The 23,410-nt window shown below is 39.5% G+C and overlaps 1 protein-coding gene across 9 annotated transcripts in view; it reads right to left on the reverse strand.

Moving 5' to 3' along the window:
- LOC140734855 (dedicator of cytokinesis protein 4-like) overlaps positions 1 to 23,410 on the reverse strand; it is a 356,660-nt gene that overhangs the window by 320,841 nt on the left and 12,409 nt on the right. The window lies entirely within an intron of this gene.

The following is a 23,410-nucleotide window of genomic DNA, read 5'->3' on the forward strand; positions in this document are numbered from 1 at the left end:
AAGACCATACTAACAATTTGAATCACACACACACACACTCACTCTTATGTATTTACATTTATTGTGGTTTGTTTTACTATTGTGCTCTTTATATTAGTTATTTTTTGGTCACTGCATCAGGTCCAGAGTAACAATTATTTTATTCTCCTTTATTCTTGTGTATTGGAAATGACATCAAATAATCTTGAATTTGTTGTCTTGTGGCAGCAACATCATGCAAGATATTTTTAAAAAAATACAAGGTACAATAATAAATAAATCAGTGAGGTAATGCTCACATGGTTATGGACCATTCAGGAATTGACACCAGAAGGGACAAAGTTCTAAAACTTTGCATGTGGGTCATCAAGTTCCGGTACCACCTCCCTGACGGTAGCGATGATTGCACAAAATAGTGTAATTTAATCACATTGGACTCCTGACCATAGTTTCAAATTCCTTTACAAAAGGTGGTGTTCACTGGCATTGGTGTTAACTGCTGTGATGCCACGCTGATGGAAAAGGTTGGAATGAAGCAATGTGTTGCACAAAGGATCAGTTGAACTGCTGTGTCTATTGTGGCTATAAACATGTTCACAGGCAGCTTCTGTGGTGATGACGAATTGGCATATAGGAAGGGAAACTGGAAATCTGATTGAATGGTATCACAACAGCAACCTCTCACTCAACATCAGCAAAACCAAAGAGCTGATTATCAACTACTGTGGGAAGAATCTAAAGGTCCATGAGCCAGTGCTCATTTGGGGAATGGAGGTGGAAAGGGTCAGTGGCTTTACATTTTTTGGTGTTGACCTGTCAGATCATCTATCTGGGACCAGCTCAAGCATCATCACAAAGGTGGTACAACAGAGCCTGTGCTTTCTTAGAACTTCCCATGGATCTGGCATGTCACCAAAAACTTATTTCTACAGATGCATAGTGAGATATCCTAACTGGTTGTATCGTGGTCCAGTATGGAAATAGCAATGCCTAGGAATGGAAAAGCCAACTGAAAATGCTGGATACAGCTCTGCCCAACTCGGGCAAAGCCATCCCCACCAGTTAATACATTTACAGAGAGCGCTACCACGAGAACGCAGCATCCATCAGAGACCCCACAATTCAGGTGATGCCCTCTTCTTACTACTATCATCAAACAGGATATACAGACGTTCAAGTCTGACAGTATCAGGTTAAGGAACAATTACCCTACAACCATCAGGCTCCCAAACCGGCATGTATAATTTTGCTCACCGCTAATCTGAACTGATTCTATGATCTACAGATTCATTTTCAAGGACTCTTTTCAGCTTATGCTCTCAGTATTATTTTTATTTGCAATTTGTCTTCTCCTGCACATTGGTCTTTGCCTATTTAGGTATAGCTTTTTGTAAAATTCTGTTGTATTTTTTTTCCTATAACTACCTACAAGAAAATGCATCTCAAAGTAGGATATGCTAACACTTTGATAATAAATTTACTTTGAACTTTAAACCACATCAATTCACAGCTGCTAAAATCCTCTTCAGTGCCTTGGGGTCAATTTCCATGTCAGAAAACTTCCCGAACTCACTCTTTCAGTTCATTACAAGTACCATTCACCTACTATACCTGTGCTTGCTCTCCTATCTGATCCCTGTTCTGGCAAACTCAAACATTACAAGTTTCTTCCTTGTTTTCAACACTTTCTATGACCTTTTCTGCCACCAAATCTCTGCATGTTTCCAATACCGCTCTCCTGCAGGTCCATAGTTTTACAACTGGCAGCTGTGTTTTCAGTTGCCTTAGCTGCAAGCTCTGGAATTCCCATCCTAATACACTGATTCTCTCGCCCTTTCCAATACTCCCAGAAACTTTTGTCAATCTCATTAAGCTCTCTTCCTACGGCTTTGTATTAAACGTTTGCTTGATACCAATTCTATTCTGCACTTCTCTTTTGTTGGAGGTATTTAGAAAACCTAGTTGTTTATACAACCCTGCAAATTAGTTTCCTGAAAGCACTTAAGTCAATAACATTATGAAATGAATGCAACTTGAACTTATCACTAAATACCGCAATCCATAACATAATTATCCATAAATATACTGCTATTTCTGACCTTCCCCCTTCATAATGGGATAAATCTTTTGCCAAAAATCTCCGACAGATTTGGCAGCAGAAACACTAAGACCAAAGGTCAGTTTTAAACTATGGAGCTTTAAGAATAATGAGCCCTTTGAAATCAATGGCGAAATTAACCACTGGGGAAAAATTAACATTTTTTAATCCAAATTAATGAAATTGGTTTAAGTATTTAATTGTTTATGTAGGGAAACAAGAGTGCAAGTGTGCTTTACTCTTTTTAAGTTTAAACATTAATATTTTAATTCTTATAATAATTTTTTTTTACAAGTGGGTATGATCCTTGTGACAGTAGGTTTATCAGCTCTGAGCAGGGTAACTGGGTCTCTTTGCTCTCAATGCCTTTCTTACCCCTGCAGCAAACCAAGTAACATTTGGGGTGTAACATTTCTAACCTTTGAGCTCCCAGGAGGATCAGAAGTTGTAGTCAGTTCTGTTATCTTCACCTCACTTCCCTCAACAATCAAGCATGCATTCCAAATGAACATGCTAGCATTTTCTTCTGGGGGAAAAGAAACCTGGAGAACCTCATCCTTAAATGATTCAGCTTGTCTACATTTCACATCTTTTACTGTGATATTGACAGTGGTATCTCTTGTGAAGATAGATGCATATTGTTCATTCACTACATCTGTCACATAGTCTGCCTGCAGATTTCCTTCGATGATGAATCACCCTTCCTTTAACCATTCTTTAACCGTTTACACAGATCTAAAAAAACTTCAGAACTTCCTCCTGCTGTTCGCCATTTCATTCTCATAACATATTTAACTTGGTACTGGAGAATAACACGAGTCAGTTTAGTTCAGTTTGATGCCTGGGAATTCACTTCATCCTGACGATTGTGTTAGATGTACACTGCTGAGGTGTGTCAATAGCTATTTTGATGAGTAAACCGATACTGCAAAACTATTTTACATGAGGACCAGGGACACAGACACAACTTTGTCTTTGATACAGTACTGCCTCAACCTCCCTTTGGAGTGTGGGGAAGCAGCCTCTCCACTGATGGGCTGTGTTAGAGGGGTCAGAGTCCTATTGTTTCAAAGAAGTGAAAGCATGGCCTGAACACTGGCAGTTGGGATTGAAAGGGAAACAAAAACCGACATCAGCAAATTAAAAAATTAGGATGAAGACAGTGGTAAACTCGGAACAGACACTTTCAATGCAGTGGGTCAGGAATCTGTCAGAACAGTTGCTGGGGGCAAGCCCAGAGATGAGAACATGACGGTGCCAGGTGAGAAGTATCATTCTGCTCTGAGAGACATTTGATGCATGCTTTTCGGACAAGAAAGCTCACACCTGCAGCGATGCTCCAACTGAGCACTTCATGATAAAAGACACTCCATGTGCCCCTGAACAAGGAAATATCAGGGATACAAAGGTGGTTCACATCAAAGAGGCACTTATTTCAAAATAGTCCAAATGATTGTTACAATAAATTGCGTAGAATTCCTACACTTCACACTTCTTCCATAAAACCATGAAAGTGAAAACTGAATCCTCTTTCCATGTTTGTTCTTCCAGCTTCCCCTACCTTCAACCAAATATTTCATTCTTGCCAGTATCCAAATTAATTCTGAAGGCTTCCTATGACTATTCACCATCTCCTCACTTCCTCTCAATTTATGGATGGGCTAAATCCCATTTTAACTCAGTGAAATTAGCCTGCCTTCATTTTCCTCGCTGGTTCCCATAATTACACTAAGCAGAAACCATGTTGAAATCATTGTCATCAGCCAAAATGTAAATCAATGGCTTTTCATCATTTTTTGGAGTTCTGCATTATGCCTTATAATGGGGAAAATATACTGATACAGAAAATTCTCTCAAGCTCGTTTTGGAAAATTCCTTCCTTTCTGCTTCTAATGCTTACATTCCAGAAGTGTAGTGGTGGGCACAGTGGTCAAGTTACTGGCCTAAAGTGGATGGACTAACAACACAGATTAGGATTGTAATGCCACCATGGCGGCCGTGGATTTTAAATTCAAATAATTAATCGACAGATAGTACTGCTGCCTCCTAGCTCCAGCAAGGATTCTGTTTGTTCCTGACCTTCAGTGCGGCTTGGGAATGTGTGGTTTCCTCCCAGGTGCTGCTCCCACCTTTCAGACATGTACTGGTTAAGTGTTTACTGTGCAATTATTCCCAGTGTAGTTTGATGATGGGAGAATCAGAATTAAATTGACAGTTCATAGGTGTGTGAAGAACAAAAACAGGCTATAGGAAAATAAGTAAGGGAATGAAACTGATAATACGATAAGACATAGGAGCAAATTAGGCCATTCAGCCCATCAAGTCTACTTCATCATTCAACCATGGCTGAATTATTTTCTCTCTCAACCCTATTCTACTGCCTTCTCCCCATAATCTTTGATGCCCTTACAAATAAAGAACCTATTAACTCCCAGTTTAAATATACCCAATAACTTGGCCTCCACAGCTCTGTGGCAATGAATTTCCACAGATTCAGCACCCTCTGGCTAAAGAAATTCACAAGAATTAGGAGCAGAGTAGGCCATTTGGCCCATTGAGCCTACTCTGCCATTCAATAAGATCATGGCTGATCTGGCCATGGACTCACCTCCACCTACCTGCCTTTTCCCCATAATTTTTAGTTCCCCACTATGAAAAAATCAATTCAATCTTGTCTTAAATATATTTACTGAGGTAGCCTCTAATTCCTCCTCATCTCTTTTCTGAAGGAATGTCCTTCTGTTCTGGAGATTGTGCCATCTGGTCCTAGACTCTCCTCCAACTGGAAACATTCTCTCCACGTCCATGCTATCTAAGCCTTTGAATATTTGGTACGTTTCAATAAGATACTCCCCATCCCCACTGATTCCACTAAACTCCAGTGTGCACAGCCCCAGAGCCATAAGAGGAGTATTTTATATTAACCCTTTCATTCCCAATGCTCATTTTCATAAACCTCCTCTGGACCCTCTCCAATGCCAGCACATCCTTTCTTAGATACGGGGCCCAAAACTGTTCACAATACTCCAAGTGTGGTCTGATCAGTGCCTCAAAGTCTCAGCATTACATCGATTGAATTGCTCAAAACAATGCATCAAATGGTGTCCTTCCAATGTTAAAAAATACTTCCTAATCTATAAAGCAATCATCAAGTCCCATTGTGATGTCATAATGTTTGAAACTTTCCAAAATCTTACTCAAGTGTTGTCTATTTCTTTCTCACTGCTTTGGTGGTCTATAAGTAAACAGTCAGCAACAGGATAGTTCCTCCTTTTCTTTTATTCCAACCAAACAGGCTTTGAACCATCATATTTATCATCTGTTTTAGTGGTATACAGTCCGCCCTCCTTATGCGCAGATTCAACCAACCACGGATCGGGAAAACCCAGAAGTTCTCTCTTCAGCATTCGTTTGAGCATTGTTCATCTTGCGTCTCGTGTACAGACTTTTTTTTTCTTGTAATTATTCCCTAAACAATACAGTATAACAACTATTTACATAGCAATTACATTGGATTAGGTATTATAAGTAATCTAGAGATGATTTTAAGTATACGGGAGGATGTGGATAGGTTATATGCAAATACTACGCCATTTTATACAAGGGACGTGAACATCCACGTTTTTGGTATCTGGGGGGGTGGGGGTGTCCCGGAACCAATACCCCGTGGACAAGGAGGACCGACTATATAACAGTCTCTTCAAGTGATTTTTCCCAAGAACATTGTAAGACCAAAAAATGTAGAAGCAGAATTAGACCATTTGGCCCATCGAGTCTGCTCTGTCATTTCATCATGGCTGATTGTATTTTCCTCTCAGCCCCAATCTCCTGCCTTCTCCCTGTATCCTTTCATGCCCTGACCAATCAAGAAACTACCAACTTCTGAATTAAATATACATAATGACTTTGCATTCACAGCTCCCTTCGGCAAAGAATTCCATAGATTCACTACTCTCTGGCTAAACAAATTCCTCATCTCGGTTCTAAAAGGACACCCCTCTATTCTGAGGCTGTGTCCTCTGTTCATAGACACTCCCACCATACGAAGCATCCTCTCCACATACACTCTATTCACCATTCAATATGTTTCGATGAGGTCACCCCTCATTCTTCAGAATTCAAGTGAATACAGGCCCAGAGCCATCAAACGCTCTTCATATGACAAGCCATTCAATCCTGGAATCATTTTCTTGAACTTCCTTTGAACTCTCCCCAATTTCTGCACATCCTTTTTAAAATAAGGGGTCCAAAACTGCTCACAATACTCCAAGCAAGGCCTCATCAGTGTTTTATAAAGTCTGAACGTTACATCCTTGATAGCAAGGAATATTTAAAGTTCAGTTTTTTTCAGTCACATCTGTCTTGCTGCTGTATATTTGTGCAATACTCAGTGCCTGCAGCTCACAAATTTTATTGTTTGCACCCTACATGCAGGCAGTCCAACTCATCCTGTTCTGCTTTGCATTTCCCTTCATTTGGTGACTTCTACTTCCAAACAAATTAAACCATATTGAGTTAATATTGGTTCCCGCTTTCCTTTCAGCATCTGCTTTACTCCACAGTAAGCACACAAAAATAGTTATTGTCAGCATCAACTATAAATTCACATCAGGACATACAAGATGTGCAGCTGGACATCTGCCAAAACCAGAGCATTGCCTCATAAATCATTCCTGTCATGGTTTGTGGCTCCTCCCTTTCCTGAGTAAAGCTACCAACTTATTTCCTCTCAAACACAGCATTCCTCTTTCCAGAAGGTCTGTTCCACCACTAGTCCAGGACATACCAAATTGCATGCACATGTTATGAAGAAACTCCAATGCCGTACTAGTTTAGCAGGATTGTTCAATATAAGAAAATGATTTACCCTTTGTGCAGTGATTGTAAATCTGCCAAAGCAGTAACCACATAGGAAACATTCAAATACAGTGTAAGCATTTTTTGTCCTGCTTTGCCGATCTGGAAAAATCAGGGAAGTTATTAAGAAAAATAATGAAAATTCTTTGTGAATATTACAAAAAAAGCTAAGTGGGGAAAATAATGCAAATTATTTTTTACTGACAAACTTATAACACAAAAAAATTGGGCACAAAACTGAATGTAGCTACTGTACCTAGGAAACTGTCATGGTAACAAATCTCCTGAATCAGTTTATGTTTTATTATTAAAATACTTCAAATTCATGACAATTTCATTGGCATCAACACACAGAACCAGTTCATAAAGGTACATTTCAGTTTTATGTCTGATGCACCATCAATAACCCTCGGAGACGGGAGGCAAACGACAGGCTTTTATTAGCTGCAAGAAACGACCACACAACATCCTGGAGACTGAGGGGGGGAGCAGTGCCTCCAACTGCCTTTATACAGGGGTCTGTGGGAGGAGCAGTCAGCAGAGGGGCGTGTCCAGACAGGTATCTGTAGTTCACCACAATGTCCAGTACAGATTTTATTTAATCGGCAAGTTGAATAAATTTAGATTTAATTCATCACCTCAATTAAGTACTTTCATAAAAAATAACTGGTATTTTCAATACGAGGCTAATCATCAAGCAAAATCCACAACTGCCAAATTCTAACATGATAATTTGAAATTTACTTTACAAAGTTTGGTCAAAAATTGGTCAAGATAGCACCTGCATACAACAATCCTTTGGCTGACATCTTCTGGATAGACCACAAAACCATAGATTGCTTCTTTTATGACTATTACGTTTGCTTCTCATCTTGAATATAATTCTGGAACTGTTAGAGCACTTGTCTTGCTGTTTGGAGATTGCTTGGGTGCCTCAGCACTCTGCAATGTCTGAGAGAATTCAAGGAGGCAGAGGCAGCATGAGCAAACCTCATGGCAAGAAGGCAGCGAAATGGCACCCAAGCTGATGCCTATTGTTTGCTGATTAAAGCATTGAGGGTGAGCATGGAAATCTGGAGATCGGTTGGGTGTTTTAGCACTCTGCAGTCTCCAACAGGATTCCAGGAGGCAGTGTGTGAGCCTCATAGTGGGCAGGCTGCAGGATGTGGCGCAAGCTGATGTTTGGCTCCATTTTGCCGATTAAAGCAACGGCACGAGTGCAGAGGGTGAGTGCCAGATACCTATCTTTTGACCAGTTGTTCTGTACCAGCGAGGGGAGAGCCTGCTGCTGCGCCCAGGCACAGAGAGTATTGTCCAGGTTTTTTCTGCGTTTTGGATGTGGACTTTGGGTTATAGACTATTTTTCACTCATAGTTTTTCTATTCAGTGATTTTTCACCCGATCTTCTCGGGGCTTTTTTTGTGCAAGGAGGGGGATTTTGGCGGGGGATGTTGATATGCCTGATCCATTTTGTTCATTTTTTTGTGCTGGGAGGGGGATTTGGGGGACAACGTGCCTGATCCATGTTGCTCAGTTTTTGTGTGGGAGGAGGAACTTGGGTGTTGATGTGCCTGATCTCTTTTTGGTCGTTTTTTTTGCAGGGGTAGATGGGATTTGCGAGTTGATGATTGTGCTGTCTCTCTTTTCTTTCTTGTTTTCATGACTACCCAGAGAATTGAAGAATTTCAGAGTTGTATACTTTGATAATAAATGAACCTTTGAACCAAAGTTTGTCTTGCAAAGAATCATCTCTCAAGATCAGCATTGTTCAGTTGCTGCCTTACAAATTCTCTTTAACAAGGAATACAATGGATTCCAGTTAATTAGGATCCATTGCAACCAGTACATTTTCGCCCATTTAAGCTGCTGCCTAATTAGCCAAAGTTCATGGAAATAGTTAAAAAGGTATATTAAAAAAAAGACAAACTGCTGTAACAATTTATGTATTTAAATGAAACTTTGGATTGATTGTAATGAACAAAATCGATACAGACACCTAGAGAAGATAATGGTCTGCCTTCATACAATGCTTTAGACGATTATATCCATCAAATCTTCATTTACACTAATATTCATGATTGTCAATATCTTCAAATTCTTCATAATTCCTAACTTGAAGTAGAAATATTGCTTCATTTTCACTCCTGGCAGTTCTGAGTGCTTGAAACTGCAATGAGCAAAATAGTTCTGAATTGTCTTACTGCTCACTTCTCACCATCAATGACAAACGTCACAGCTTTTTCAACACAAACACACGCAACGGACTCCTTTTAAAAATGATCCCTGTAAGAACGGTGTAGAGTCTAACAGCCATGCACGTGACTGACGCTAGTCAGCAATGGTCTCCTGACCCAATTAAGTGGCATGGTATCCCAAATAACCAAAGTGAAACCTGGTTATTTTCTCAACATAGTTTTTGTTATTTATGAGTAGCCCCAAATAAAACGGCTGCCCCAATTAACCAATGGCCCAATTATCTACAATCCATTGTACTTCTATCAGTAATCTATTTGAACAAAAGCATGAGCTGGGATTGCAACAATAGACTGCTTGTTGAAGTTAACAGATTTTATAACTTCCCATAGTACTTTTTGCAGTCTCAACTTCTTGAAAAATAACTACAGAAACCACTCAAGACAGAGCCAGCAATAAATCAGTAGAATGGCTCATTTTATTCTGTGTATTAGTAAGTAAAATACATTTTTCAAAGTTTTCCTCTCAACTCTTATCAATCAAAATCTCTCTCATCTCCAGTAACACAGTAAATTAACTCATGCAAGCAGTAAACTAACATGAAAGTTTACAAGGGCCATCTCATATTGACTCAGCCAGATTATATCTGCCCAAGGATTCCTTTTCTTGCAAGATTTAGAGGAGACAAAGGCTGACCTCAGAACCCTCCCTCGGCTTCATATTATTAAGTAGGATTTGGCATATGAGATTTCAAAGAGATTTTGCATTTTGGCGAGGAGCTGTGGCAACAATATTAACAGTCTCTGCTCCTACATAACAATCCATGGCCTCCTCTACTGTCAAGATGAAGCCATACTCAGGCTAGAGGAACAACACCTTATATTCTGTCTGGGTAGCCTCCAACCTGATGGCATGAACATTGATTTTTCTAACTTCCTCCCCCATCCCTTATTTATTATTTATTTTACCTCCTTTTTTCTTTTTCTCTCACTGTCTCTCACAATCTCTCCTTGCCTGCTCTCCATCTTCCTCTGGTGCTCCCCTCCCCCTTTCTCCCCAGACCTCCTGTCTCATGATCCTCTCCCTTCTCCAGCTCTGTATCCCTTTTGCCAATCAACTTTCCAGCTCTTAACTTCATCCCTCCTCCCCCACCCCCCGTCTTCTATCATTTCGGATCTCCCCCTCCCACCTTCAAATCTCTTACTATCTCTTCTTTCAGTTAGTTCTGACGAAGGGTCTCGGCCCGAAACGTCGAGTGTACTCCTTCGCATTAGGGTTAGGGTTAACCCTATAGATGCTGCCTGACCTGCCGCGTTCCACCAGCATTGTGTGCGTGTTACGTCTGCCCTTCTATTTCGTGGTGAAGCACCACACCATAGTCAATAGAGATCTGCTAATATTTAAGGTATTAAATTGTCTGTCACAAACCTAAGTTGGTATGTGGAAAATACAATCTTCAACAGCCATTTTAATTAACAAACCAAGTAAGAATTCTATTCATTAACATAGGTTTGTGAGTTACTGGGAAGATCATCAGCAATGCTCTGCAATAACTCAGTAAGATCCTAATTATGCAATTTCCTACAAGTTCCTGGTCTGTATTTACACCAACTGGAATGGATGAGAAGGGTTTACAATTTAATGATTTGAGATCCTTGAATAGTTTTGTATCACTGTGGTACAGAAGAGTGTTTCAGGGGAAGAGAGTGCTTAAATAATTTAATGTGGTTTAGTGCCAAATTACTGTAAATAAATGCCCTTAACCTTTCGCATGGGTTCAAAGATACCTTCTCCCACTCAGTTATGCTGTGCTGATATTTTTGCAAAGATCAGTTTGCACAAGCATCCTACATGCATAATGTGCTATTGTTGATCCACACACAGATCTTAATGCAAGAAACAGCAGGCCAATCATCTCATACCTGTTCTATTTGTAACCCCCTCAGTGAGCTCGTATGCAAACCTGGCTTGCTAGCACTCTAAGCAATTCAGTGGTGAGAAGGCCACCTTTCTTAAACAATATACGTCTCCGGGCAGTGTGACTGGGTTCAACCAAACAGGAAGGTTCAATTAACAGAACCCCAGTCTGAGCAGATGCTTTGTAAATACTGCCCATACATAATTATCAGTCAGCAAGAAACAACAGATCGTGCACCACATGCAATTACAAAGAAAGCGTATTCACTAAGAAAAAATAAAGGGGCCCAATACAATTAAACCAGTCGAAATGTGCACATGCGTTGGAGCCTGTATTGTCCAAAAGCTGGGTGTGACTGCTACTCATGGCGCTGAATTCTCATCACCAGTCACTGGTAGATCGTTCCATCTTGGACTCCTTTGTCTCACGAAGTACTCCTTGCCATCATATCTTCCCATTGGATTGACTCCTGTAGGCATCCCTCCCAGTCTTCTCTTCTCTGCATCAACCGCCAAAAGACTATGAACCCCACCAACGCCCGTCATAAATCTCTCTGCCCAGCTCTCTCTAGAACCTTCTCCCAATTCCACCATCTTGATTGGCTGACACAACACCCAAAGATGAACAACATAGCCCCTCATCTTTAGCTGAAACCAAAACATTCTACTAGCAGGACATACTGCTTTTAGAGAGCTACTAAATGAAATACCCTACAGCAAGAGCAGTAAAAAATCTTAACATTATTTTACAAGCTAATAGATGAACTTTGTAATCTCAAAGCTACTTTATCGCACTAATCCCAATTCTTTCATTCCCTTAATATCCAAAAATCTATTCATCTAAAACGACATTATATTAAAATAAAGTATAAAATCAGAATGGGTGCTCTACCATTATCTGTGAAAATAGATGGTCAAAAGCAATTAAGAAAACATATGGAGCACTTAGTTTTATGGGGAGAGCACCAAATAATAAAGTAATAAAATCATGTTAGACTTTTACACTTACTGATATGTTCTCACAGCAAGAATATCTATGTAATAACTTGAGGAGATGACACAATGATGATACCAAAAGATACAAAGAACTATTATCAGTAATTAGACATTAATTTCTAATATCTCGTCATGGGTTATAGTAATGTTGGATTAATGTTTGCTGATAAACTGCAGAATGGCATCGAAATGAGGACCCGATAATATATGTGACTCAGCTGTATGGAGTTTGCTTATATTCCTGATAGCTTGAGCAATCACATATATAGTTAAATTAAATAAGTGGTGCAAAATACAACTTCAATTAAGAATGATTCAAGAGAATCCAATGTGGTAGCAAATCTGACATAAATGGCATCTTTACTTGGATGCTTCATTCAGCACAAAATAAGAGTTTGCTTTAGAAATCACGATAGCTGTGGCATTCTTTGTAACCGTACAGTATTCATGAAAAACATCTGGATTAACAGCACTAATTGTAAAAGCACGCTATGGATTTTCACAGAAGTATTCATTCAAGTTAATTAACAGATTATTAATCATACATTGCTGTAATCCATGTGGCATATTTTTGCCACACTGCATCTGATATGTTGTCTGGATTAGAGGCAATATTTAGTTTTTATTTACAGTTGCACAGACAACTATTGCTCTGAGCATGTTTTTTTTCATGGCCTGAAAACTGCAAGTTACTTTAAATGTTTCTTTGGTAATATGCATATTATGAATATTTAGAATGAAAACTGAAAAATCTCCTACTTTTGATTTATTTATTAATTGAAGAATACAATGAAATACAATACAAAGAAAACCTTTCAAGTTGCACTCAGCGGCCAGCTATTTATTAACAATGAGCTACCAACTTCTACTAATGTGTTTATTTTTACAATTTCTAAGAGTGTTGGCATTTGAAACACTGACAAAATAAATACAGTGAAGCTCCAAAATGTTTCAACGTAAAAAGTCGAAATACATTTATTAGAAAATTTATTCACTAACACAATTACAGGGTATTTCACAATTATATTAGCAGAGATTTCAAAATTATATTAGTAAAGTTTCAAGTTTATATTAACATAATGGAAATTTAAATTCCAGCTAAGTAGCGACTAAGGCTATGTGCATGGGAGCATTTCAGTTACTGTGCGGTCGCAGTAGAGTGAACACAGATTGTAGTAGGGATTAATGATTGTAGCAGTTTACTTGTGGGAAGGGACTGAATAGGTTGGGCTTGTTTACTCTAGAACAAAGGCAGTTGAAGGGTTACTTTATGAGAGGCATATAAAAATTATAAAAGGCATGGAGGCAACAGATAGTCAAAATCTTTCTCCCCCTGATAGTAGTGTCAAAAACAAGGGCCATATGTTTTAAGGCAAGTAGGTTTTAAAAGGGATCTGACCAGAAAGTTGTTTTTAAAAAATGGAGTGGTTAGTACCTGGAGCTTGCTATCAGAGCCAGATGTGGAATCAGTCATTGCAATGGTTAGGAGATACTTAGACAGAAACTTGACTAGACAGGTCATTGCACCTTGTGAACCAAATGCAGACAAATGGGATCAGTGCAGATGGGCAAAAAGATTGGAAAGGACATTATAGGCCAAAGGACTCAATTCCTTGCAAGATGGCTCCAATTGTAAATTATAATGGATTTGTAATGTTGCAAAACTGCAAGTGACAATAACAGTCAATACACAAGTTAAAATTATTCAAAATTAGCTGCATTTAGTTATATTCTTCCATATGACACTGATGCAGTTGCAGTAATACATGTTAGACAACCGTTACATTTACAGCATTGAAAGAAAGCCAACAGCCTGCACTAGCACTATGATCCTACAAAATAAGATGCACTCAAATCCTTTGCCACAATTGGAGGTTTAAAGTATTCAGATGAAGAGCACTGGATTGGGGTGTAGAATTGCTATTTTTCTTGTAGTTTAATTTTCCTATGCGTGCTTGTATTTTTGGTATAATCACCTGTTCAGTGAATTTTCCAGGAACTATGGTACAGTTGCTTATGTATTTTTCTGTAAATGTCTTAGTTCTCAGTAGCAGTTGTCACACTACTTGAATCTGGCTATTATTGGTTAACTGTTGTCAGTGAAGTTTGTTATCTCAAGTCTGAGTAAGAGACCCCACAATGGCTTTTTCCTTGGTCTTTTCTTAGTTCTCCTCTTGCTTGTTCTTTTTTGACTCTTGTAGCATTTAATTAAATGATCATAAGCAAAATGTTTCATGCATCATTCTTGACTTCTAAAGAACTTTTAGATCACAATGGTGTCAGGATCCAACAATACAATGCAAAGACTATGCTATAACTGCAATGTGCAGCTGAACACATTAATTCTGAAATTATATCTTTTATTTCATGGAATTCAACTTATAATGGTGAATGGAAATCTTAAATTAACTCTAGAAATTGGCAAGCTGCAAGATGTTTATATTTCTGGAATAAGCATTACTGACAAAAGTGTATTTTCTATTGATAAATGGAAGAGGGGAGGGGGAGGGTTTTTTTTAAAAAACTGGTGTAAGAGAAATCAATATTCGAGCCATCAGGTTGGATACTACCCAGATGGAATACAAGGTTTTGCTCCTCCATCTTGAAAGTAGCCTCATTTTGGCACAAGGAAGGCCATAGACTGACATATCATAGAACCATAGAATATTACAGCACAGAAACAGACCTTTTGGCCCTTCTTGGCTGTGCCGAACCATTTTTCCGCCTAGTCCCACTGACCTGCACCTGGACCATATCCCTCCATACACCTCTCATCCATGTACCTGTCCAAGTTTTTCTTAAATGTTAAAAGTGAGCCCGCATTTACCACTTCATCTGGCAGCTCATTCCACACTCCCACCACTCTCTGTGTGAAGAAGCCCCCCACCCCCCAATGTTCCCTTTAAACTTTTCCCCCTTCATCCTTAACCCATGTCCTCAGGTTTTTCTCTCCCCTAGCCTCAGTGGAAAAAGCCTGCTTGCATTCACTATCTATACCCATCATAATTTTATAAACCTCTATCAAATCTCCCCCCATTCTTCTACGCTCCAGGGAATAAAGTCCTAACCTATTCAACTTTGCTCTGTAATTCAGTTTCTCAAGTCCCAGCAACATCCTTGTAAACCTTCTCTACACTCTTTCAACCTTATTAATATCCTTCCTGTAATTCGGTGACCAAAACTGCACACAATACTCCAAATTCGGCCTCAATGCCTTATACAACCTCACCATAACATTCCAGCTCATACTCAATACTTTGATCTATGAAGGCCAATGCACCAAAGGCTCTCTTTATGACCCTATCTACCCGTGATGCCATTTTTAGGCAATTATGTATCTGTATTCCCAGATCCCTCTGTTCTACTGCACTCCTCAGTGCCCTACCATTTACCTTGTATGTTCTACCTTGGTTGTTCCTTTCAAAGTGCAATACCTCACACTTGTCTGTATTAAACTCCATCTGCCATTTTTCAGCCCATTTTTCCAGCTGGTCCAAATCCCTCTGCAAGCTTTGAAAACCTTCCTCACTGTCCACTACACCTCCAATCTTTGTATCATCAGCAAGTTTGCTGATCCAATTTACCACATAATCATCCAGATCATTGATATAAATGACAAATAACAATGGATCCAGCACTGGTCCCTGTGGCACACCACCAGTCACAGGCCTCCACTCAGAGAAGCAATCCTCCACTACCACTCTCTGGCTTCTCCCATTGAGCCAATGTCTAATCCAATTTACTACGTCACCATGCATACCTGGCGACTGAATCTTCCTAACTATTCCCCCATGCGGGACCTTGTCAAAGGCCTTACTGAAGTTCATGCAGACAACATCCACTGCCTTCCCTTCATCCACTTTCCTTGTAACCTCCTTGAAAAACTCTAATAGGTTTGTTAAACATGACCTACCACACACAAAGCCGTGCTGACTCTCCCTTATAAGTCCCTGTCTATCCAAATACTTGTAGATCCTATCTCTTAGTACTCCTTCCAATAATTTACCTACCACCAACGTCAAACGTACCGGCCTATAATTTCTCGGATTACTTTTAGAGCCTTTTTTAAACAACGGAACATGAGCTATCCTCCAATCCTCCAGCACCTCATCTGTAGATACTGACATTTTAAGTATATCTGCCAGGGCCCCTGCAATTTCAACACTAGTCTCCTTCAAGGTCCAACGGAATACCCTGTCAGGTGCTGGGGATTTATCTACCCTGATTTGCCTCAAGATAGCAAGCACCTCCTCCTCTTCAATTTGTATAGGTTCCATCACTACTTGTTTGCCTTATTTCCATTGACTCCCCATGCCAGTTTCCTTAGTAAATACAGACACAAAAAACCTATTTAAGATCTCTCCCATTTCTTTTGGTTCCATACGTAGCCGACCACTCTGATCTTTAAAAGGACCAATTTTATCCCTTACTATCCTTTTGCTCGTAATATACCTGTAAAAGCTCTTTGGCTAATCCTTCACCTTGACTGCCAAAGCTACCTCATGTCTTCTTTTAGCCCTCCTGATTTCTTTCTTAAGTATTTTTTGCACTTTTTATACTCCTCAAGTACCTTATTTGCTCAGTTTCCTATACATGTCATACATCTCTCTCTTCTTCTTTATCAGAGTTCCAATATCCCTCGAGAACCAAGGTTCCTTATTGTTATTCATTTTGCCTTTAAACAGACAGGAACCAACTCTGCCCTCTCAGAATTTCTCCTTTGAAGGCCTCCTACTTACCTATGACATCTTTGCCAGAGAACAACCTGTCCCAATCCATGCTTTTTAGATTCTTTCTCATTTCTTCAAATTTAGACTTTTTTCAAAACAGGAATGGGTATCAGAATTGAAATGTTTGGCCTCCGGGAAGTTCCGCTTTTGGTGGATGAAGTGGTGGGGCACGACAAAGCAGTCCTCCAATTTACAAAGGGGCTCAGCAGTGCAGAGGAGGCCACATCGGTTGCACCGGACACAAAAGATGACCCCAACAGGTTCACAGGTGAAATGTTGCCTCACCTGGAAGGACTGTTTGGGGCCCCAGATGGAGGTGAATGGGCAGGTGTATCACTTTGGCTGCTTGTAGGGGTAAGTGCTATCCCTTGACCATGCCCTTTTCTCTTTATCACCATGAGGGAGGTTGTACAGGAGCATGAAGATGCATACTCAGTGTTTCTAGAACAGCTTCTTCCCTCCTGCCATCAGATTTCTAAACAGCAAGTAACACTACCTTACTATTGTGCTTTTTTTACACCATTTTTTTCATATTTCCTATTTTAACTTTGTGATTTTTTTTAAATGTATTGCATTGTGCTTCTGCCCCAAGACGATAATTTCACCACATATATCAGAGATAATAAACCTGACTGTGATTCTGGAAATAACTTTGCAATCAGATAAGTAAAAACTGAGGTAATCAGAGGAGACTATAATAATCCAGAACTAAAATATATTACACTTCAAAGGAAATTGCTTTAATCTCAACTGATGGAAATACGAAGAGACCTTAGAAATGTCTGTATTTTTCCTCTTTTCAAGAAAAAAAGGCAGAAAAGGGTATTAGCTACAATAATGAAATACATAGAGATTACTGTATCTACACAAATGCAATATGATTTTTTCATACTAGCTAATATTATTCTCTGGAGAAACATTACCATAAATTGTTATTTCTTTAATTCTTTGTTAGATGCTTCAAAAAGGAAGCAAATTCCCTTACAGTTGGTGTGTTACAGACAGATTAAATTTAATGCAATTAGTATTGAAATTTCAGCTCGATAACCACACCACATGAATGACATTCAAAGAGCTCAAGATGCAAATTAATAGAAGCTTACTCAAGTCAATATTGAACAGAGGTTATTTTTAACTTCCACTGAGATCACACAACTGTTGAAATAGTTAGGAGCATTCTTCAGCCACAAGAACATGAACAGGTAGATTTTGATTATCAAATCCAATTAGTGAGTAGAAAGAAACAGGACTCCCGCATATTTGGAAGTACACATGGGCATGCACTGACCCTGAGCAATTTAAATTAGTGGCGACGTTTCACTAGTTCAGTACCATGTCAGTGTGGTCTATGCTTTGTCTTTTTAAGTCCTGACTGTTGAACCCTCCACTGTAAACTGATCACTCACAAAGTATACCTGCTTATTTTGACCACTGAAAAAGCTTCATTCCACAAATAACACTACTTGCAACTTGTTCATAATCTGCTTTAGATAGATAGTTTCAGATTATCAAGCCAAGGGTTGAAAAGGGAGTCTGAATAGGGGTGAAAAAGCCACAAGGTTTGGTAAGGGGGAATGAATCTCAGTCATGTTTTTGTAAGTAGGTTTCTAAAGTAATTGAATGTTAAAAGGCAGATGTCCTTATAAATAAAATTTTCTAAAGGCAGGAACAAAGATTAAAGGAGCATGAAAGATATGTTGGTCAATACCTACCAAGTAATGGAACACACCTGGCTTCAAAGCCAAGATACACTGATTACAGGGGAAATTGAGGCTTGTGAGAATTTATCAGGGAAAAGGAGATCAAATCTGTCAGGAGCTTTAAGGCCTCAAGGGTTGTGCGACTAGTCCTGCCTCTGTTTTCTTCATGTTCTCACAGGACTGAATCATGCCACTTGGTTAGAAAGGGACAACATCACATCTTTAAAATTGATTCTGTCAGCTACAGGATTGAATTAGGCAAGAAAAAATGCATATTAGTATTTTAACAGTACAGCAGGAAAAGAAGGGGCAGAAATAGATGATATTTAAGAAAGTACTGTTAATGGACTTCATATTGGAAGCACTCAATAGGGAAAAATATTAAATATTTTACATGAACTTTGGAAATTAAAATAAGCAGCTGCACTTCCTGAAATTAAAACACAAAATGATATAAATACCCTAGTAAGGCAGCACCTGCAGAGACAAATAGCATTACTGTTTCAGACAATGACCTTTCATCATACTTCCAGGTTAATAAGACTATTGCTTGAGACCCCCTCCCAACATTGACATCAATTTGCTATTACAGAAGCTATTATCATGCCTTAAAATGAGCCAACAAACCCATGCCCACCTTACTTCAACCAGATGTCGGTTGCTTCAAAATTATCAGGCTTAATAATCTTAACAACTGACCCACTTTACCTTTCCTTTGTTTCAGTTCACTAGTTTCTTTTCTCACCTGATAAGAAAACAGGGCTCTACATAAACTCACCCTGATACCATCCAACTCACTATCTAATTTAAAAATCCCTTTTAGGCCAATCAGTATTAAACGTCAAAGCTTATGTAATTAGTATAAGTTTGACTAGGGATTTTCAGTGCGTAATATTAGAGATGCGCAGACAGAATCAAACAGAAACAGCTAGGCTGAATTTTAAAAACAAAAATTCCTTCAAGCTGTCACATGCCATTCAATAGTAGTGTAACAAAAACAGAGTGACATATTTGATGACCTGAATGTTCAACTGATTTCCTATCGGTCTGAACTATTAAAACGTTCTGCTAATATCATCACATGATAAAACTGAGTGTTTTGTGCATCTCTAACCTTTCAGATTTTGTTCTATGAAAGGCAGTAACCAAAATACAAATGTATTTAGTTTGCATACAGTAATGCACCAGATCTATCCATCATGTGGATGACAAAATGGTTTAATAATCAAAAGTGCTTTCTATTTCAGTAATAATCATCAGATTAGATCGCTGCAAATAGAAATCATCCTAGAGAAGAAAAAATTTCCTTTAGTATGTTTCATGTGCTTTTACACAGTTCATCTTTGCAGTAGATATATGGGCTAGAAAGGGAAGACTTCCGTTAATTCAATTATTCCCACCCCCACCTTTCCACTTGCCAACAGCAAACTGTGAAACTTTTGAGAATGTATTGTTAAATCATGAATTTGAACATCTTTTAAACACAAGGTATTACAACATCCAGAATTCAAGTTTGCCGACCAAAGTACTTTGGAAAAAGAATGAACTTAAGTGACTGCAACCAGCCAAAGAATATTAATTGCAATGCTAGAGAGGACCAATCGGTGCAGGATATATGTCTCACACAGTTTTATTATTAACAAATGAGGATGAATATGCACTGTAGTTCTTCAAACTATTCAGTTTTACCTTCAAACCATTTACTGTAACTCGAGGCTTATTTCAAATAATGCTGATTTAGGAGGTCATGGTGAAGCAGTTCATGAAGCTGCCAAAGTTCATTGCAGTTTGAAAACTGTTGGACTAAACATGACAGAGAAAGCCTAATTGTTATGTTGAATGTGTATTATTTTCAAGAGTTTGTTCCAGGTTTGCGCAGAATCCCATCACTTTCATTTCCAGAAAATGTTCACATTCTATAGTACAGAGGAACAAAAAAGAATTGCTGACACAAGGCAACATGAAAAAATGTTTTACTAATGTGATTGAGTAAAATGTTAGTTAAATCAATCTGTTTCAAAGGGAAGATAACAAACCAACATCCTCAGCTATGTGACACTACTCCAGACCAACATTCCAACTCTAAACCTTTCTTTACTCAGTCAGGGTCTTTGAGATGTCATGATGTTCACAGGCCTACCATCAGACTCCCTAAACAGATTCAATATGAAAGAGATTACAAGGTGAAAAAAATTCAAGGATGGGCTTAAAGCTTTCTTCAATAGACAATAGACAGTAGGTGCAGGAGGAGGCCATTCAGCCCTTCTAGCCAGCACTGCCATTCACTGTGATCATGGCTGATCATACACAATCAGTACCCCGTTCCTGCCCTCTCCCCATATCCCTTGACCCCACTATCTATAAGAGCTCTATCTAACTCTCTCTTGAATGCATCCAGAGACTTGGCCTCCACTGCCTTCTGGGGCAGAGCATTCCACATATCCACCACTCTCTGGGTGAAAAAGTTTTTCCACATCTCTGTTCTAAATGGCCTACCCCTTATTCTTAAACTGTGGCCTCTAGTTCTGGACTCACCCATCAGCGGGAACATGCTTCCTGCCTCCAGCGTGTCCAATCCCTTAATAATCTTAAATGTTTCAATCAGATCCTCTCTCATCCTTCTAAATTCCAGTGTATACAAGCCCAGTCACTCCGATCTTCCAACATATGACAGTCCCGCTATTCCGGGAATTAACCTTGTGAACCTACACTGCACTCCCTCAATAGCAAGAATGTCCTTCCTCAAATTTGGAGACCAAATCTGCACACAATACTCCAGGTGGGGTCTCACCAGGGCCCTGTACAGTTGCAGAAGGACCTCTTTACTCCTATACTCAATTCTTCGTGTTATAAAGGCCAGCATGCCATTAGCTTTCTTCATTGCCTGCTGTACCTGCATGCTTGCTTTCATTGACTAATGTACAAGAACACCTAGATCTCATTGTACTTCCCCTTTTCCTAACTTGACTCCACTTAGATAGTAATCTGCCTTCCTGTTCTTGCCACCAAAGTGGATAACCTCACATTTATCCACATTAAACTGCATCTGCCATACATTTGCCCACTCACCCAACCTGTCCAAGTCACTCTGCATTCTCATAACATCCTCCTGACATTTCACACTGCCACCCAGCTTTGTGTCATCAGTAAATTTGCTAATGTTACTTTTAATCCCTTCATCTAAATCATTAATGTATATTGTAAACAGCTGCCGTCCCAGCACCAAACCTTGCGGTACCCCACTGGTCACAGCCTGCCATTCCGAATCGTTAATCCCATTAATCGCTACTCTTTGTTTCCTGTCAGCCAGCCAATTTTCAATCCATGTCAGTACTCTGCCCCCAATACCATGTGCCCTAATTTTGCCCACTAATCTCCTATGTGGGACTTTATCAAAAGCTTTCTGGAAGTCCAGGTACACTACATCCACTGGCTCTCCCTTGTCCATTTTCATAGTTACATTCTCAAAAAACTCCAGAAGATTAGTCAAGCATGATTTTTCCCTTCATAAATCCATGCTGACTCGGACTGATCCTTCTACTGCTATCCAAATGTGTTGTAATTTCCTCTTTTATAAATTGACTCCAGCATCTTTCCCAGTACTGACGTCAGGCTAACCGGTCTATAATTCCCTGTTTTCTCTCTCCCTCCTTTCTTGAAAAGTGGGACAACATTAGCCACCCTCCAATCAGCAGGAACTGTTCCTGAATCTATAGAACATTGGAAAATGATTACCAATGCGTCCACAATTTCTAGAGCCACCTCTTTAAGTACCCTGGGATGCAGACCATCAGGTCTCGGGGACTTATCAGCCTTCAGACTCAGTCTATCCAACACCATTTCTTGCCTAATATAAATTTCCTTCAGTTCATCCATTACCCTAGTTCCTTTGGCCACTATTACATCTGGGAGATTGTTTGTGTCTTCCCTAGTGAAGACAGATCCAAAGTACCTGTTCAACTCATCTGCCATTTCCTTGTTCCCCATAATAAATTCACCCATTTCTGTCTTCAATGGCCCAATTTTGGTCTTAACTATTTTTTTGCTATTCACATACCTAAAGAAGCTTTTACTATCCTCCCTTATATTCTTGGCTAGTTTACCTTCGTACCTCATTTTTTCTTGGCATATTGCCTTTTTTGTTATCTTCTGTTGCTCTTTAAAAGCTTCCCAGTCCTCCGGTTTCCCGCTCATCTTTGCTATGTTATACTTCTTCTCTTTTGTTTTTATACTGCCCTTTACTTCCCTTGTCAGCCACAGCCACCCCTTACTCCCCTTAGGATCTTTCTTTCTCTTTGGAATGAATCGATCCTGCCATTGTTGTTCCACTGTCTTCCCTGCTAGGGTATTGTTCCATTGAACTTTGGCCAGCTCCTCCCTCATAGCTCCATAGTTCCCTTTGTTCAACTGTAATACTGACACATCCGATTTTCCCTTCTCCTTCTCAAATTGTAGGTTAAAACATATCATATTATGGTCACTACCTCCTAATGGTTCCTTTACCTCCAGGTCCCTGATCAAATCTGGTTCATTGCACAACACTAAATCTAGAATTGCCTTCTTCCTGGTAGGCTCCAGTACAAGCTGTTCTAAGAATCCATCTCGGAGGCACTCCATAAACTCCCTTTCTTGGGGTCCAGTACCATTCTGATTCTCCCAGTCTATCTGCATGTTGAAATCCCCCATGACAACTGTATCATTACCTTTGCGACATGCCAATTTTAACTCTTCATTCAACTTATACCCTACATCCAGACTGCTGTTTGGGGGCCTGTAGATAACTCCCATTAGGGTCTTTCTACCCTTAGAATTTCTCAGTTCTATCCATACTGATTCTACATCCCCAGATTCTATGTGTTCCCTCGCAAGGGACTGAATATCATTCCTCATCAACAGAGCCACCCCACCCCCTCTGCCAGTCAGTCTGTCCTTTCGATAAG

The sequence above is a fragment of the Hemitrygon akajei genome, chromosome 10, assembly GCF_048418815.1.
Source record: "Hemitrygon akajei chromosome 10, sHemAka1.3, whole genome shotgun sequence".
NCBI lineage: Eukaryota > Metazoa > Chordata > Chondrichthyes > Myliobatiformes > Dasyatidae > Hemitrygon > Hemitrygon akajei.